Here is an 18,141-nt window from a genome sequence, read left to right on the forward strand (position 1 = left end):
GAGATGAGATCCTCAGACCCCTTGTGAGACCATATGCTGGTGCGGTTGGCCCTGGGTTCCTCCTAATGCCGGACAATGCCAGACCTCATGTGGCTGGAGTGTGTCAGCAGTTCCTGCAAGATGAAGGCATTGAAGCTATGGACTGGCCCGCCCGTTCCCCAGACCTGAATCCGATTGAGCACATCTGGGACATCATGTCTCGCTCCATCCACCAACGTCACGTTGCACCACAGACTGTCCAGGAGTTGGCGGATGCTTTAGTCCAGGTCTGGGAGGAGATCCCACAGGAGACCATCCACAACCTCATCAGGAGCATGCCCAGGCGTTGTAGGGAGGTCATACAGGCACGTGGAGCCCACACACAATACTCAGCCTCATCAGGAGCATGCCCAGGCGTTGTAGGGAGGTCATACAGGCACGTGGAGCCCACACACAATACTCAGCCTCATCAGGAGCATGCCCAGGTGTTGTAGGGAGGTCATACAGGCACGTGGAGGCCACACACAATACTCAGCCTCATCAGGAGCATGCCCAGGTGTTGTAGGGAGGTCATACAGGCACGTGGAGGCCACACACAATACTGAGCCTCATTCTGACTTGTTTTAAGGACATTTCATCAAATTTGGATCAGCCTGTAGTGTGTTTTTCCACTTAAATTTTGGGGGTGACTCCAAATCCAGGCTTCCATTGGTTAATAAATGTGATTTCCATTGATGATTTTTGTGTGATTTTGTTGTCAGCACATTCAACTTTGTACAGAACAAAGTATTCAATGAGAAGATTTCATCATTCAGGTCTAGGATGGGTTATTTGAGTGTTCCCTTTATTTTTTTGAGCAGATATAGATTCTATATATCTCTATGAGTAATAACACAGTTTAGATTAAGGGTATGTGCACACGATGCAGAAATGCTCAGGATTTTTTCCTGAGCATTTCTGCATCTCCCTGGCAGGAAAAAACGCATGCGGATTGCACATGCGGATTGCACATGCGGATTGCACATGCGGATTGCACATGCGGATTGCACATGCGGATTGCACATGCGGATTGCACATGCGGTTTCCTGCCAGGGCCATGCGGAAATGAAGCGGTCTTCACTTTCATTTCCGCATGCGGGTTGACAAGCACTTCCCAAGCGATTTTAGCATCACTTGGAAAGTGCTTGTCAACTTCACACTATATAAATCCATGCAGCCGGCATGGATTTATATAGTGTGTGAATGTCAAAAAATAAATATATACTTTACCCTCTGATGGCCCCCGGTGTCCGGCTTCGCTCGGTCCCGGCTACTGGCAGTGAAGACTGAAGGACCTGCCGACGTCAGCGTCACGTGACCCGTCACATGACTCTGACGTCAGCGAAGGTCCTTCTTCATTCAACCACGAAGTGCGGGGAACCAAGCAGGAGCGCTGCGCGGGCCGTCAGAAGGTGAGTATGTATATATTTTTTATTTTATTCTTTTTTTTTTTTTTTTTTTTAATGGTACCTGGGTCTGGATGAGAGTCCTCTCATCCACACCCGGGTACCATCCGCACATTAGACCGCATGAAAAGCGCATCAACATATACAGTGATGCGGATTCCATGCGGTCTAATGCAAGTCAATGGCGCCAAAAAAGCAGCGTTTCCGCAAAATTAGTTGACATGCTGCGGATTTTTGAGCGCAGCGTTTACGCTGCGGAAAAATCCGCATCATGGGCACAGCACATGCGGATTTCAATTGGGGAACATTGCTGCCCTTCTACCATGCGTTTTTCGTGCGTTTCCGCGGCATTTACGCAACTGCAAAAACGCAGCGGAAAAGCATGAAAAAAGCATCGTGTGAACTCAGCCTAAATGTTTTTATTGTCTTTACGCCTCTTGTATCTATATACTTATATAGATACAAGATACATAAAGACAATAAAAACATTTAAATCTAAACTGTGTTATTACTCCGTAAGCTTTACTTACAAAAAAAATGGAGGTTCTTAGCGCATAAATTGGCCAATTCATGGGTGCCCATCAACAGCTGCAAGGTGACCTCCCATCTGATGGGTACTACTTTGCCTACATGCCTCTCTTGGGCTACAAGCCTATAACTCTGGACAGAACATGTCACTTCTGGGCTAAACACCTACAATTTAAATGGGCTGGTAGAATAGAATATACATCACCCGCCGGTTAAATGGGGTGAGTGCAAGATCAGACAGGAGGCAGTTACAACATCCTATAATAATATGTACATGGAAACCACCATTGGGGCTTGTTCGCACGCAGTGTTTTACAGTACCTGCAAAGGGAATGAGATTTCTGAAATCTCACGCTGCTTCTTTTTTTTCCTTGCAGATTTTGGGTAAGTGCACACACGTCGTTTTTTTGCTGCGTATTTGCAGCAGATTTTTATGTAAATTTTCAGCTGCGTCTAGCAGTACCAGCAAAGTGTATGAGAAACCAGAATTCACTGTTCCCACGCGTTGCTTTTTTTGTTTGCTGCGTATTTTCAGTTTTTAGAAAAACGCTGAAAGAAGTGACATGTATTTTGTCGCGTATTTTGCTACGTTTTTCACCCATAGGAAGTAATGGGTGGTCAAAAATACACACCAAAATACGCAGCAAATATGCACGTTTTTTGACGCAGATAATCTCCTGCCAGGAAAAAGTTATGAGCAGATTTGGTGCAGAAAATAAAAAACACAACGTGTGTGCACATAGCCTTTAGCTATCAATGCGTTTTCAGATCTGGGGCACGTCAATTCTTTCACCCGTTCAAATGAATGGGGGGAAAACGCAAGTAAAGAAAAAAAAACTATCAAAAAGGCATCTATTTTACGCAGCGTTTTTCCTGCTAACACTTTTGCTGCAGAAAAATCTACTGCAAATACACAACATGTGCCCAAAAATGGTGTGTTCCCAGGTAGTTAATAGCTGCTCTTTACAGTACCAGCAAAGGTTATAAGATTTCAGAAATCTGATGCCCACACGTTTTTTTTTCTCTGACAATTGGAAAACTGCAGCGCTTTTTTAAATCTACAGCATGTGAACTTTTTCAGCGTTTTTTCACCCATAGAAAACAAGGAGTGCAAATATGCTACAAAAAAATGCAACCATGTTTTTTTGCTACTTTTTCGGTGAATAAAACTAACTTTATTAAAGTACTGCAGACAAATGACAGAATCTGCACAAAAAAAAAAAAAAAAAACACGCACCAAAACCTGCTTTTTGTAAGCAGCTTCTTTACCTGCTCAGTTTTGCCTGCAGAAAAATGCTGCAAAATTCAACATGTGAACATAGCATAAAAAAAGTTTTCCAGTGACAAAGCAACTTCTTTGGGAGTTTTTGGAAGAAGCTTTTCGTTTCCTGACTCTTTCTTTGCAGCCTTCTGATTGGGCAGTGTCCAGCAGATTCCATCATTAGTCGTTTCAGAGAAAGGACAGGGCTCCAAAAAATCTCCAAGACTGAACACATGACCAGAAAAGTGGGTTTCAATTAGAAAACGTTTTTTTGAGCGATTTTTCAGGTAGTTTTTGGAGCAGAAAAAAAAAAAACTCTTCCAGTTCACGCAAAGTGCTAATCGTGTGTTTCAAGACCCCGTTCAACTGAGGGTTTTTTGGAGCGTTTTTTTTATGAGGTGTTCGTAAAAATGCAATCACTTTTTTAAGTGGAGAATCCGTGCGGAGTTCCTAAAAAACACTGTCAAATCTGCACCAAAAACACATTGAAAAAAGGGGATAAACACTGCAAAAAAGTATTAATCAGAGCAGACGGCTGTTGTGTATTCTGGTGCAGATACTCACAGGGGGACGCGGCAGTTTTAACAGTGGGAACATGACCTATAAGTTATATGAAAAAAAACAAAATGTGATCCAAGGGCATCCGGCAAATCTCACCTTACGGATCAGCGCTACCATCGGGCAGAACCATGTAAACAGAAGAGCCATAAATTGCCCGGGATCCCCCCGAAGAGGGGCGACATCCATCCCACATATACAGAATATCCTGAGGATCCCCCAGGACCCCACAGTCAGGTAAACTTCCCACTGACTTATAGAGTTTGCAACAGAAGTGATTTTTTTTCCCCCTGACTCAGCGCATCAACTGAGAAATCTCTGGGCAGTGGGGTCCACAATCAATCATCTGGACCCCTGCAGACTGTCCTGCAGATACCTGGCTGCAAACATGAACATCCTGACCCCGCAGCGTGTGCATCGGCAGCAGGGAGGGGGTGACAGCAGGTGTGGGGTCAGTGACTGTACTCAGGAGACAGGTGGACGGCTCGGTCCAGTGAAAGGGAATTTGTTTTTTATGCAGGAGGGTCACAGTAGTGGGAGCAGGTATGGAAGTGGAGGGAGTCGGGGGACGCAAGTCATACAGCAGAACAATGGGACAGAGGTCTGTACCTGTTATAGGGTCAGCGGGCCGGGGAGGGAAGCGGCAGCGGGCTTTTGTGTACAGCGATAGAGGAGTCTGCACTGACTGGGGGGTAGTGTGCAGTGTAATGGGGGGAGCTGCACAGTGTCCCTATGCAAGGACAGGAGTAAAGCCAGTATATGGGGGGGGGGGGCTACACTAGTTATGTGGGCAGTGCTGTGGGCAGTGCAATATAGGGGCAGCACTGGTTATGGGGTCAGTGCTGTGGGCAGTGTGATGAGGGATCCACTGATTATGGGGGCAGTGCAGTGGGATATGGGGCTATACTGATTATGGGGGCAGTGTGATGTGGGGGCTGCACTGATTATGGGGGCAGTGCAGTGGGCAGTGTGATATGGGAGCTATACTGATTATGGGGGCAGTGTGATATGGGGGCTATACTGATTATGGGGGCAGTGCAGTGGGCAGTGTGATATGGGGGCTGTGCTGATTATGGGGCAGTGTGATATGGGGGCTGTGCTGATTATGGGGGCAGTGCTGTGGGCAGTGTGATATGGGGGCTGTGCTGATTATGGGGCAGTGTGATATGGGGGCTATACTGATTATGGGGGCAGTGCATTGGGCAGTGTGATATGGGGGCTGTGCTGATTATGGGGCAGTGCAGTGGGCAGTGTGATATGGGGGCTATACTGATTATGGGGGCAGTGTGATATGGGGGCTGTGCTGATTATGGGGGCAGTGCTGTGGGCAGTGTGATATGGGGGCTATACTGATTATGGGGGCAGTGTGATATGGGGGCTGTGCTGATTATGGGGGCAGTGCAGGCCAGTGTGTCGGGTGACAGCGGGCACAGGGCGCCGCAGGGTCAGGAATGCTCTCGGCCCGGTGTGCCCGGCTCTCCGGCGCAGGGTGGCGCTCCTGTGCGGGCAGCGGTCTGTGCGGAGCGGTTACCTGCTGCTCGCTGGCACGTCGGGGCGATATTGTCGCATCCTCTCCCTGCAGAGCGCGCTCCTCCCAGGGGTGCAGCGATCACGATCCGCAGTGGCCGTCGCCTCCATGGCCCATCTGTCCGGAGCCGAACAATCCCCGACAACAGAGTGATCAACGCCACCCTGCGTCCTCATACCCTGCACAGCGCTAGGGCGAGCGAGGGCGGGACCAATACACCTCACACCAGTGTGAGAGCGAACCAAGAGCACACAAGAGGGGAGCGCTCAACAACAAAACGCGCTCCTGTGCGTGCAGAGCGCAGGAGCGCATCAATCCACCCCCTACTAACACAACTAGATGGTAGACTCTGACAGCCAGATTGACAGAAGGAAAAACCAATGACAACGAGAGACGGCGGGATTGTAACCAATCACAGCAGGATGGGCGGGGCTCGCTGCTGGTTGTAGTCTGCCTTTGTGAAGCTGAGCTCATTCAATGTGTGAAGGGCAGAAGGAAGTGTGTGTGTGTGTGTGTGTGTGTGTGTGTGTGTGTGTGTGTGTGTGTGTGTGTGTGTGTGTGTGTGTGTGTGTGTGTGTGTGTGTGTGTGTGTGTGTGTGTGTGTGTGTGTGTGTGTGGTGTGTGTGTGTGGTGTGGTGTCCTGGCTCCCGGGACGGCCACAGAGAAGCAGCCTGTGTGCTACATACGTTGCCGTCCATTCAGATGTATAACAGGGTGTATGAAAGTGCAAAGCTAAATGGCCGGTGATGCATCTGTAAACGTGTAGACAGCCGCCTAAATGCGTGCTTTATGCTGGGCCGCACAGAGGACGGGGCTTGCCCCTTTTCTGTTCCCTCAATTACTGCAGTACATAGGGCCATAGAGTAATCTGAGAGAGCTGGGTTGCTAGGGAAGGGCTTCCATAGTAACTGCTGTCATACATTGCTCAGCTGGTTGCTAGGGAGATGCTTCCATAGTAACAGCTGTTATCCATGGCTCGGCTGGTTGCTATGGAGATGCTTTCATAGTAACAGCTGTCATGCATGGCTCAGTTGGTTGCTAGGGAAGTGCTTCCACAGTAACAGCTGTCATCTATGGCTCAGCTGGTTGCTATAGAGGTACTTCCATAGTAACAGCTGTCATCTATGGCTCGGCTGGTTGCTAGGGAGATGCTTTTGTGGCACCCCAGGGGTCTGGTTTCCACAGTAACGGCAATGTTATGTCTGAGAGCAGGTGGGAGGTCTCTTGGTCAGGGATCCTGTGCATGCCACACCTCCTGCCCAGTCCTGGGAGGGGAAGAACTTCCCCTATATAAACCTAGGGCTGAGGCAGGGTTAGAGAGTAGAGAAGAAGTAGAGAAGAGAAGCAGCATAGGAAGAAACAACAGGAGCTCTGTGGGAGCAGTGCTACAAGGAGTCAGGGGCTGGCAGCTGCAGAGCTCGCCCTGACTGAGAAGCTATCACCGGACCCGGAGTCCGAGGCTGTGGGGACTAACTCCTATCCAGCAGCAGAAACCGACCGGCAGGGGATTTCAGGTCCTCTGGCCAAGAAACCCGAAGGCACGGTCACACGCGTGGGACCAGCACCGCCGTCGTGGAGCGGAAGCTACTAGAAGGCCCCGAGTCACCGGCCATACGGGTGAGCACCACACGGTACACTCGGACGTGGGCTACTTATACCCGCCTCTAGCAAGGTAGCCAGAAGAGTACAGTTAGTTTGGGAGGCCTACAACTCCGCCTGGCCAGGGGAGATCCCATCTGCTCAAGGACTGACCAGGCCCCAATCGCTAGCCAGTACTCCGGGAGGGTCTATCTTTGTCACCAGTAAAGACCCTGAACTACACCGTACCGTCTCCGAGTGGTTCCTGCTACCCCCCATCATCCACGTCGGCTGCCCTGAGGCCATACCCCTCCCGTTGGGGGTTATACTATCACGCTGCATAATCCTACCACCGGCCTCAGCGGTCTGCCCTGCAGCAGCAGCTCCTTAGCTGTACTCAACGGGTGGCGTAGTCGTCCAACATCTACCGCTAATACAGCGCCACTTAGTCTGACTCCCTGGGCACGGACCGGGTCACCGCCACGAGACTACAACCCTCAACAGATCCGGCTCCGGGTAAGCTCCCGCGTGCGCAACGCTGCGCGACACAGGCCCAGGGGTGCGTCAACTTTTGGCGTAGTCGGCAGGATTTCGTGCCCGCAACCACCGGGTACTGCGTGCCTGAAAAAGACTGTTCAAAATTACCAGTGGTGAAGATTCCCGCCATCCGGCGCCATTTTCAGCCTTCTTCCCGCCTTCCGTGGAGTTTTCCCGCCGTTGGACGCCATCTTGAAGACGCTGCGCGGGAAGAAGAGGGGCGTGGACTCCAAAAGCGCGTGAGAACTGAAGCCCCGCCTCACGTCCAGACGTCGCGTACGGTCCTGGAAGGAGCCCAGCAGACGCTGACGTCACAGGAGCGCGACGGAAGGTCCTCAACCCTGACGATCCACTGCGGAGCCGCGGCCTACGGAAGAGGATCATCGCAAGGTAGGCCACGGTCCACTAGGGGGGAGAAGGATGTCGGATACGGAGGAGAGCTTCACCGCTTCAACCCACGCCAGCGCCACCGCCGTTGCGGTCATGCCTTTCACCATGCCCTATATCCCGGGGGCAGCCTGGCTACCCCAGTACTCAGGGGAGTCACATACCCTGCATGACTTTAGAGAAAAGCTGGATAGCCTCTTCCAGGTGTATCCCCTCACAGAGGAGCAAAAAGTGAGCATCCTGGTGGCCCAATTAACCGGGGCAGCCCAAAGGGAGGTAAAGTCCTGGCCACCTGGGAGGAGGACTGTCGCAGAGATACTAACCCGGCTGAGGGACACCTTTGATACCCGCACCTCAGCCGAGATCAAGCTTAGATTCTACGGGTGCAAACAGCGGGCACATGAGAGTATAAGGGACTATGCCCTGAACCTACAAGAGGCCCTGAGAGCCATTAAGCAGACCGACCCTGACGGCGTGGGAGACGAGGACAGGCTGTTGACTGAACAATTTATAGAGGGTTTATATTACAATGCCCACCGAACCCAGTTGCGGGCAATGGCCTTACAAGACCCTCATCTGGGATTTGCACAGTTCAAGGACAGAGCCATCCGGGTGCTCCGAGAACCAGCACCAGGTGGCGTTGTGATCCACAGACGCCCCACTACCACTTACCACCAGGAGGCAGCGCCCTTGTCGGCAGGGCCTGTGGGAGCTGATGCGCAGGCTTTGAACAATGACCCGGCTCCAGACCTGCACCATCAGGTCCAAGAGCTAGCTAAAAGCGTTGCTGCGCTAACCCGAACTGTGCAGTCTTTACAGGTTTCCACTCCAGGGAAGATCCAGCTGGCATCCGGACCGGAGGACATCCCGTGGCGTCGACCAAGGAGGACCCCACCGGCCAGAGGAAGACCCAGCGACCGATACAACGAGGACGGACAACCCATCTGCCGCCGCTGCAATCAACCCGGACATATGGCAAGGTACTGTCCTTTAAACTGGCACAACCTGGGGTAGAGGGCCAACCCCCAGGAAAAAGATCATCAGGCCCATCGAACTGGCGCGACAGATATGTGGGAGGACGTCCAGTCTTGCCTGTGGTACTGGATGGCATCCCTATGAGTGCCCTATTGGACACCGGGTCACAGGTCACCACTATCCCGTACGTGCTCTTCAAGCAGTACTGGAATGACTCGGATATCACCCGCTACCCTGACGACGACTTGAGTATCATCGCCAGCAATGGTCAGCCTGTGCCACAGATTGGATTTAAAGAGGTGACCATTAAAATCGGTAGAGTCGAACTGGCAGCACAGGGACTGATCATTGTAGACATTGACAAACACGAGAGTCACCCAAAGATAACTCTAGGAACTAATGTAATTGAAAATTGTCTTGCAGAGGTGATTTTCCTTTTACAACAGGTTGCCAAGAACGCCAGCTCCGGCCAGCAGCGAGTGCTCCAGAAAGAGATCCGGGCACTGATGCGACGGCAACAGATAGAACTCTCCGGTGGTGAGATTGGTAGCGTAAGAATGTGTGACCCTTTCCCTATTGCCATGCCCCCAAAAAGTGAAATGATGATTTGGTGCCGGGCAGCTATTGGTCTGAGAGGTAGAGATTACCAGGCAATGGTAGAACCAGTTTACTCAGACAGTAGGCCCACCATTTTGACAACACGGGGGGTGGTCAATGTACGCCATGGGAGGGTGCCCGTTCGCATAATAAATATCGGGAAGAGGGAAGTGTACCTGCCCCGGTATGCCACGCTAGCCAAATTGTATACCATCAATCAAAATTCCATACAGTCCGTAGAACCCTTGCCTCCATCTTCCCTGGAGGAAGGTAACGGCTCTAAGGAAACAATGGAGGACTGGTGTCAGCAACTACATTTGGGTACTGACTCCACTCCCTCACACCAGAAACAGGGAGTCTATCGGGTGGTTCAAGAGTACGAGAGAGTGTTTAGTAAACACCCGTTAGACTTCGGGCGAGTCAAGGGGGTAGAACACCACATCCCCACGGGAGACCATCTTCCCATAAAAGAGAGGTATCGACCCGTACCCCCTGCACACTACCAACACGCCAAGGGGATGCTTAGGGACATGAAGGAGGCTGGGGTGATCAGGGATAGCTGTAGCCCCTGGGCAGCTCCACTAGTCTTAGTCAAAAAGAAAGACAACACCATGAGGATGTGTGTAGATTACCGGAAAATTAACCGTATCACACACAAGGATGCGTACCCCTTACCAAGGATAGAGGAGTCTTTGGCTGCTTTAAGATCTGCTAACTTCTTCTCTACCTTGGATCTCACTAGCGGGTACTGGCAGGTTCCTGTAGCAGAGGCGGACCGGGAGAAGACCGCATTCACCACCCCGATGGGACTTAGCGAGTTTACTTGTATGCCGTTCGGACTCTGCAACGCACCGGGAACCTTCCAACGATTAATGGAGTGCTGTCTGGGCCACAGAAACTTCGAGACGGTCCTGTTGTACCTGGACGATGTCATCGTATATTCCAAGACTTATGAGGACCACCTGAAACACCTGGCGGAAGTGTTCGGAGCTCTGGCAAGCTACGGCTTAAAGGTAAAACCCTCCAAGTGTCACCTCTTGAAACCAAAGGTGCAGTACCTGGGACACGTGGTGAGCGCTGACGGAGTGGCTCCCGACCCTGATAAGATCACCGCAATTAAGGAATGGCCAAGTCCCTCCAGTGTAAAGGAAGTGCGGCAGTTCCTCGGGTTGGTAGGCTATTACCGCAGATTCATCCCCGGTTTCACCAAAAAGGCAGCTCCTATGCAGGACCTCCTGATAGGCCAGTCCCGGAAGGCCAAGAACCAGAAGCCGCCCTTCAAATGGGAGAAGTTAGAAGAAGAGTCCTTCCGCCAGCTGAAGATGGCCCTCACGGGGGATGAAATCCTGGCGTACCCTGATTACAGCCAGCCCTTTATCCTCTACACCGACGCAAGTAACATCGGGCTAGGAGCCGTACTGTCCCAGATCCAGCAGGGGAAAGAACGAGTAATCGCTTACGCTAGCCGAAAACTGCGACCCACCGAAAGAAACCCTGAGAATTACAGCTCATTTAAGCTAGAGTTCCTGGCAGTGGTGTGGGCAGTCACCGAACGCTTTAAGCACTACCTCGCTTCTTCCCGGTTCACCGTGTACACGGATAACAACCCGTTGACACACCTGGACACGGCAAGACTCGGTGCCCTAGAGCAGAGATGGATGGCCCGTCTGTCCAACTACGAGTTCACAATCAAATACCGGGCAGGACGCTCCAATACCAACGCGGACGCCCTGTCCAGGATGCCAAACCTACCGGACGTAGGAGAAGATCCAGAGGGACTGGAAGAAGTCGAACTCCCCGCGTTCCACCGTCATGGGACTATCCAGTATTCCCATCGGGTAAGGAGTAAGCAAGCCGCTACGTTTAACCCCTTGCCTCACTACAACTGGGAGGAAACGCAAGACAGTGACCCTGCCGTCCGGCTGGTGAAGGAGATGCTGACTCGGCCAGAGGCTCGCCTTGACCCAGACGCTCCGGAGGAAGCCAAGCAACTGTGGGCTGAGAAGAGTCGACTGTTCCTTTACAAGGGGAAGTTGTGCCGCAGAATGGTTAACTCCCGGACGCATGAACTAATCTGGCAAGTAGTGGTGCCACGGAGAGACGCAGCCATGGTGATGGAAGCATACCACGACGGGGCTGGACACTTCGGATGGAAGAAGCTGGAGTTCCTGCTGCGTGGGCGGTTCCACTGGGTAGGCATGAGGGGAACCATCGAGAGGTGGTGCAGAGACTGTGGCCCGTGCAACCTAAGAAGGAAGGACCGTGCCAGCCAGAAGACTCCCCTGCAGTCCATCGTCACCCGGCAGCCGTTGGAACTGGTAGCCTTGGATCATGTAAAACTGACCCCAAGCAGAAGTGGCTACGTCTACGCGTTAACCATTGTGGATCATTACTCCCGGTTCTTGGTTGTCGTCCCCGTTAAGGACTTAACGGCTCAAACAGCAGCTAGAGCCTTCCAGCAGCACTTCTGCCGCCCACACGGGTACCCGGACCAAGTGCTGACGGACCAAGGACCTGCCTTTGAAGCGGAGGTCTTCCAGGAATTCTGCAATCTGTATGGCTGCCGGAAGATAAGGACGACACCCTATCATCCGCAAACTAATGGACTTTGTGAGAAAATGAACCAGGTGGTAATGGATCTCCTGAAAACGTTGCCCCTGGAAGAACGCAGTCTGTGGCCTGAGAAGCTGCCCGATCTGGTGGACCTATACAACCACATCCCGGTAGGTTCCACCAACTGTACCCCGGCTTACCTAATGAGGGCGAGACCTGGTAAGTTACCTGTTGACCTGGAAATGGGAGTCCTGACACCCGAGGACACTTCCCCAGAGGCAGACTGGGACACAGAGAGGCAGCAGCAGTACCGGAAAGTACAGGAGAGCGTGGAGCGAAGTCTCTGTCAGGCTAGGGAAAGACAAGAGAAAACTTACAACCAGTATGCTCCCGCTGTTCCCCTGGTACCCGGAGAGCAGGTCTTGAAGAGGAAAAGACGGCTCCACAAGTTGGACGACCAGTGGGAGAAGGACCCGTACACCGTACTGCCCTTAAGCCACGAGAACCCGAAAGTCTGTACCATCAGTAAAGACGGAGGGGAGACCATAGCCATTGTATCCCGGGATCACCTGAAGAAGTGTCCTGAACAGCTACGGAACCCTGAAGAGGAACAAGAAGACCATCGACCCGTAGAGGAAAGGGAAGATATGGTTAGTACTGTGCTCGGAGACTTCCCTCGGTCCTGGACTCAAGTCAATGGTGCAGTTGTGGTACCCGTCCTCACGTTCCTCCAACCAGCATCCCAAGTGCCTACGGAGCAACAGGTAGAGCTGGAAGAGCAGCCGGTCCAGGAGGCAGAAGACTCCACACAAGCAGAACAGGAGGATCAACCCTCTGCTTATAGTGAGCCTGCCGTACCCCTAGTGAGCCAAAGAGCCGGTAGACAGCTGCCCAGTTTACCCTTGACAGCTCCTACACCCTGTAGTTCAGGGCTAGACAGTCAGCTCCGTAGGTCCACTAGGGCCACTAGAGGCCAGTTACCCGCACGTTGGAGGATTTGAAGTGTATAAATTGTTTTATTTGTGGTTACCTGTTTTTCTTGTTGCTTGTGTATAATTATGTGTTTCTAGTTATTTATAGGAGTCCTTGGTGGATTTACCGGGAATCCTTGTACATGGTTGGAGCGTAACCTAGGAATGGACTAAAGACTGTTAAGGACTCGGGGCAGGACAGACCCCTACCTGGTTACGTCTCCGTGTTTTGGTGAAATGGACACCTTGCTTTTCTTCAAAGACTGCACCCGGTTGCGGACACGCCGTAACCATCTTTATGTGTTTTTCTTATTGTATTATTATTGTTTATACCTTGTTATGTTTTTCTAAAAAAATGTTTAGTCCCGGAGTACTAAATTTCACTAGGGGGGAATGTGGCACCCCAGGGGCCGGTTTCCACAGTAACGGCAATGTTATGTCTGAGAGCAGGTGGGAGGTCTCTTGGTCAGGGATCCTGTGCATGCCACACCTCCTGCCCAGTCCTGGGAGGGGAAGAACATCCCCTATATAAACCTAGGGCTGAGGCAGGGTTAGAGAGTAGAGAAGAAGTAGAGACAGAGAAGAGAAGCAGCATAGGAAGAAACAACAGGAGCTCTGTGGGAGCAGTGCTACAAGGAGTCAGGGGCTGGCAGCTGCAGAGCTCGCCCTGACTGAGAAGCTATCACCGGACCCGGAGTCCGAGGCTGTGGGGACTAACTCCTATCCAGCAGCAGAAACCGACCGGCAGGGGATTTCAGGTCCTCTGGCCAAGAAACCCGAAGGCATGGTCACACGCGTGGGACCAGCACCGCCGTCGTGGAGCGGAAGCTACTAGAAGGCCCCGAGTCACCGGCCATACGGGTGAGCACCACACGGTACACTCAGGGACGTGGGCTACTTATACCCGCCTCTAGCAAGGTAGCCAGAAGAGTACAGTTAGTTTGGGAGGCCTACAACTCCGCCTGGCCAGGGGAGATCCCATCTGCTCAAGGACTGACCAGGCCCCAATCGCTAGCCAGTACTCCGGGAGGGTCTATCTTTGTCACCAGTAAAGACCCTGAACTACACCGTACCGTCTCCGAGTGGTTCCTGCTACCCCCCATCATCCACGTCGGCTGCCCTGAGGCCATACCCCTCCCGTTGGGGGTTATAATATCACGCTGCATAATCCTACCACCGGCCTCAGCGGTCTGCCCTGCAGCAGCAGCTCCTTAGCTGTACTCAATGGGTGGCGTAGTCGTCCAACATCTACCGCTAATACAGCGCCACTTAGTCTGACTCCCTGGGCACGGACCGGGTCACCGCCACGAGACTACAACCCTCAACAGATCCGGCTCCGGGTAAGCTCCCGCGTGCGCAACGCTGCGCGACACAGGCCCAGGGGTGCGTCACTTTCATAGTAACAGCTGTCATCCATGGCTCGGCTGGTTGCTAGGGAGATGCTTCCATAGTAACAGCTGTTATCCATGGCTCGGCTGGTTGCTATGGAGATGCTTTCATAGTAACAGCTGTCATGCATGGCTCAGTTGGTTGCTAGGGAAGTGCTTCCACAGTAACAGCTGTCATACATGGCTCAGCTGGTTGCTAGAGAGGTACTTCCATAGTAACTAGGTTGTCAGACAAGGTTCAGCTGGCCCTATGTGCAAATATTCCTGCTTAGATATCAATCATGCAGTCTCACATTATTGAACCCATACTGTATTTTTAGGGAAAATCACCTTTGTACCTGTGTATTTTCCACATTTTTTAAAAATTTTCTTTTTCATTTCTTTCTACAAAGTTAAAATACTCAATGTCAATTTTACACAATATGGAAGTTTTTGCCACACAGTGGACCCATACAAACAGCGTCGGATGTCTATTTTGGTTTGGTATTTTTAGTTTATTTTAACCTTCTGGTCCTTCAAATATGATGTGCTGCACTAAAACTATCTTTGGTTCCTCCGATGTTGTGCCCTGTAAGGCTATGTGCACACAGAGTTTATTAACAAAATTTGTGGAGTGAATCCGTTCCAAAAACACCTAAAAGATCACTTAAATTCTTGAAGGACTCATCCTGTTCATTTCTAAAACAACTTTGTCGCTCATATGTTCAGTCTTTTACCTGGTGGGAAAAATAAGCCCATGTAACCTCTCTGAAGCGGCTCCTGGTGAAATCTACTCCAAACTTGCCACTGTCCAATCAGAAGGCTGCGAAAAAAAAACTCTTCTAAAACTTTTCAAAATTGCTTCAGGAAATGGAAAACGTCTCTAAAAACTCCCCAAAAGGAGGAACATCTGATACAGTTTTCACTCATTGTTTTTCAACGCCTCAGGTCCATACAGTAATTAAAGGGTTTTTCCAGTTCTTTAACATTGATGGCCTATCATTAGGATAGATCATCAATGGCTGATCAGTGGGGGTGCGACACCCGGCACCCCCCCTATCATCACTTTATAAGGTGGAAATACGGCATTAAATTAGGGGGTTGCGTCCCATCTACTAGCATCTCTCCCCGATTAGCGCACTGTTCTATCGTTCACTCTCGGCAGGATTTCCAGCAGAACATTCAATATCCTCATTTCTGAATACCTGAAAAGACACTTGAACTTAATTGGCTTCATATTAGTAAAAAACTGTTTAGCCGTAGTTTACAGTTTCTATAGCACCCCGGAGTGCAATTTACTGCAAAAGAAATAGAAACTTTATTTTATTTTATCTTTTTTTAGTGCCCTTGAAAAAAAAAAATGATTGTATTATATAAAAATGAGATGCCGGCTCTCATGGGCGGATGCAGGAAATGTTTCCCTTGGTAAAGTTTTTGTTAATTCTCCGCTAAACTGAATCAATGGATCCATCTACGGTGACATGAAGTATTGGAACAAACAAAAATCAGGCCTGACAATCACTGTCAGGGAGATTTTAGATATTGTGCTGTCTGGAAATGTTTGGCACAAAGCCCCGCATCCCAAATCCTGGTCATTTTCTCATACAAATTGGCAGAATACACCATAGACAGTGTCACAGGTCCTCCATAAACAGTGTGAGATATTGAAATGCAACATTCCTGACTTTGTGGAAGAGAGTCAGCAGACCCCATACACATTATATTATTATTAACGGCCTTCAACTCAATTCCGATCCATGGCGACTTGATGGATGAACGCTCTGTAGGAAGATCCACCTTGTGCAGCCCAGATAGGACCTCCAGGGTCTTCTCCACCTTATGTTGATGGTATTTCGCCATTGGGTTGCTGGTCTTCCTCTTTGTCTTAATCCTTCTATTCTTCTGACCATGATCTCCTTCTCCAGTGATTGCTCTCTTCATATGATGTGTCCAAAGTAGACAAGTCGTAGCTTGATGATCCTTGCTTCGAGTGACCTGTCTGGCTTGACATTAGATAGTCAAAGTCAGAGGGTTTGGCAGACAAATATTTTAGAATACCGATAAATGGATTTCTGACTTGTCCGCTAGCGTTTCCATTGGCTGTCATGGAAAAATGTAGACTAACATTACAAACTTTATTATATGTTTGGATAGTCGGCATCCCTGGTGATCAGTTAGTTGTCATCTATCCATACAATAACTTTCCAAGTTGGAGATAACCCTTTAACCCACCCCCAAATCAGCCATTTTGATGACTTTTAATCTAATGTACATAACGCTCCATGCAATCCAATAATGTAGGATATCCAATGAACCGACAACTATCGGGTTCCGGTAATAATGGAAATGTGCTGCTCACCTGGTGTCAGATCTGCAGTGTTATGTGCTGATTTACACACCCTGAAATTTTCCATGACACCTGGACTTGTCACATAACTGATAAGATAACTCCCAGTAAGAAGATTGTAATAATCTTTCTCTTGCAGCTTCCTGTAACCTTGAGGTTAATGGCGGACAGGGAATGTAATCCACAGCTCGTGGGTGGGTGGGTGGAGGCATGTGGGGCCACTGCGCTTTGGGGTCCATCCATGGCAATTAGTTTATATCCTCTATTAGGGTGAGGCTAGGAGATTCCATCATTTCCAGATTGAGGTGGTCTGACTGCCGAAACCCTAATTGATCCTCAGTTTTATGCCTCCTCAATCTCCGTGATGGAGGGGGGCTCCCAAAGATCAGTTCTAAAAACTATGTTAATCGCCAGTTTCATGACAGAGGTTCTCGAAGTAGAAAAGCAAAAATTACGAGGAAGGAATGGGGTGTAGCAAGATGCGACCGCTCAATGCATTTTGCTTCAGGATGTTTCTTGCTACATTTGTGTCTATCACGCACATAGCCGGCGTATGCTGGTATCAGCCAATATGTGTCGTTCTTGGCGTAATGGAAAATTACTCCATTTTTTTCTGTATGAATACTTTGCGTTTTTCAACACCTCTGCTTTTTGTTAATAAAAGGGAACCTGTCATCATGGCGAAAATGATATCTGATCTGCAGGCGGGATGTTACAGAGCAAGAGGAGCCGATCAGATTGATATATAGATTTTTGTGGGAAAAGTTTCAGTAAAACTTGTATTTTATTCATTGAAATCTCTGGTTGTTTGCATGCAGAGGAGTCCAGTGGGCGGTTCTATTCAGTGATTGACAGTCTTCCCTGTATGATTATTCATGCAGAGATGGCTGTCAATCACTAGTGGGATCTCCCACTGGACTCATATGAATACAAACAAACCGGGGATGTCGGTGAATAAAATACAAATTTTAATGAAACTTTTCACATAAATAAGTAAATCAATATAATCGGCTCTTCCTGTCCTATAACATCCAGACTGTTTGGGAGTGTTTGCCCCTCATCAGTGTAGAGCAGAGAATATGGCTGATTGAGTGCGACGCTCTTATGGGAATGTGGGGGAAGTACTCGTTCTCCTTTACGAGACCAGCTGAGGAGGCAGTCTTACAGGCAATGCCCCATGGGAGAAAATGATGCAAATTAGCTCTTCTCTGGAAACAAATGGAACTGTCTCGCAGGATCCTGTCTTGGCATTTTTTCCTGGTCATGTTACAAGGTTTTTTAAAGGGTCTGACTTTGATTTATTGGGTAGTCAATTCTCAACGGTAGGTACTTACACAATAGTTTATTTTGTTCTACGAGAGATCATTTGCATTCATAATTCCTGGGAGTAAACAGTGACAATTCCTTTACCTTGTTACAGAACGAATATTGTCTCACTGGCCCCATACTTGAATCAATACCTGGACTCTGGGTAGATCACTAGCTATATTCTTGCTTATATAATCAGAAACCTTGGAGATTATGGATTAT

The 18,141-nt window shown here is 49.8% G+C and overlaps 1 protein-coding gene across 1 annotated transcript in view; it reads right to left on the minus strand.

The window, feature by feature from the left end:
- Positions 1–5,541, minus strand: part of MGAT5 (alpha-1,6-mannosylglycoprotein 6-beta-N-acetylglucosaminyltransferase) — an 89,701-nt gene extending 84,160 nt beyond the window's left edge. The window contains exon 1 of the mRNA XM_073647293.1: positions 5,303–5,541. The gene's annotated coding sequence lies outside the window, so the exon portion shown is untranslated. The remainder of the gene's footprint in view (positions 1–5,302) is intronic.
- Positions 5,542–18,141: the final 12,600 nt, after the last annotated feature.

The sequence above is a fragment of the Phyllobates terribilis genome, unplaced genomic scaffold (assembly GCF_046119375.1).
Source record: "Phyllobates terribilis strain yellow unplaced genomic scaffold, ASM4611937v1 Scaffold_9__5_contigs__length_417890890, whole genome shotgun sequence".
Classification (NCBI taxonomy): Eukaryota; Metazoa; Chordata; class Amphibia; order Anura; family Dendrobatidae; genus Phyllobates; species Phyllobates terribilis.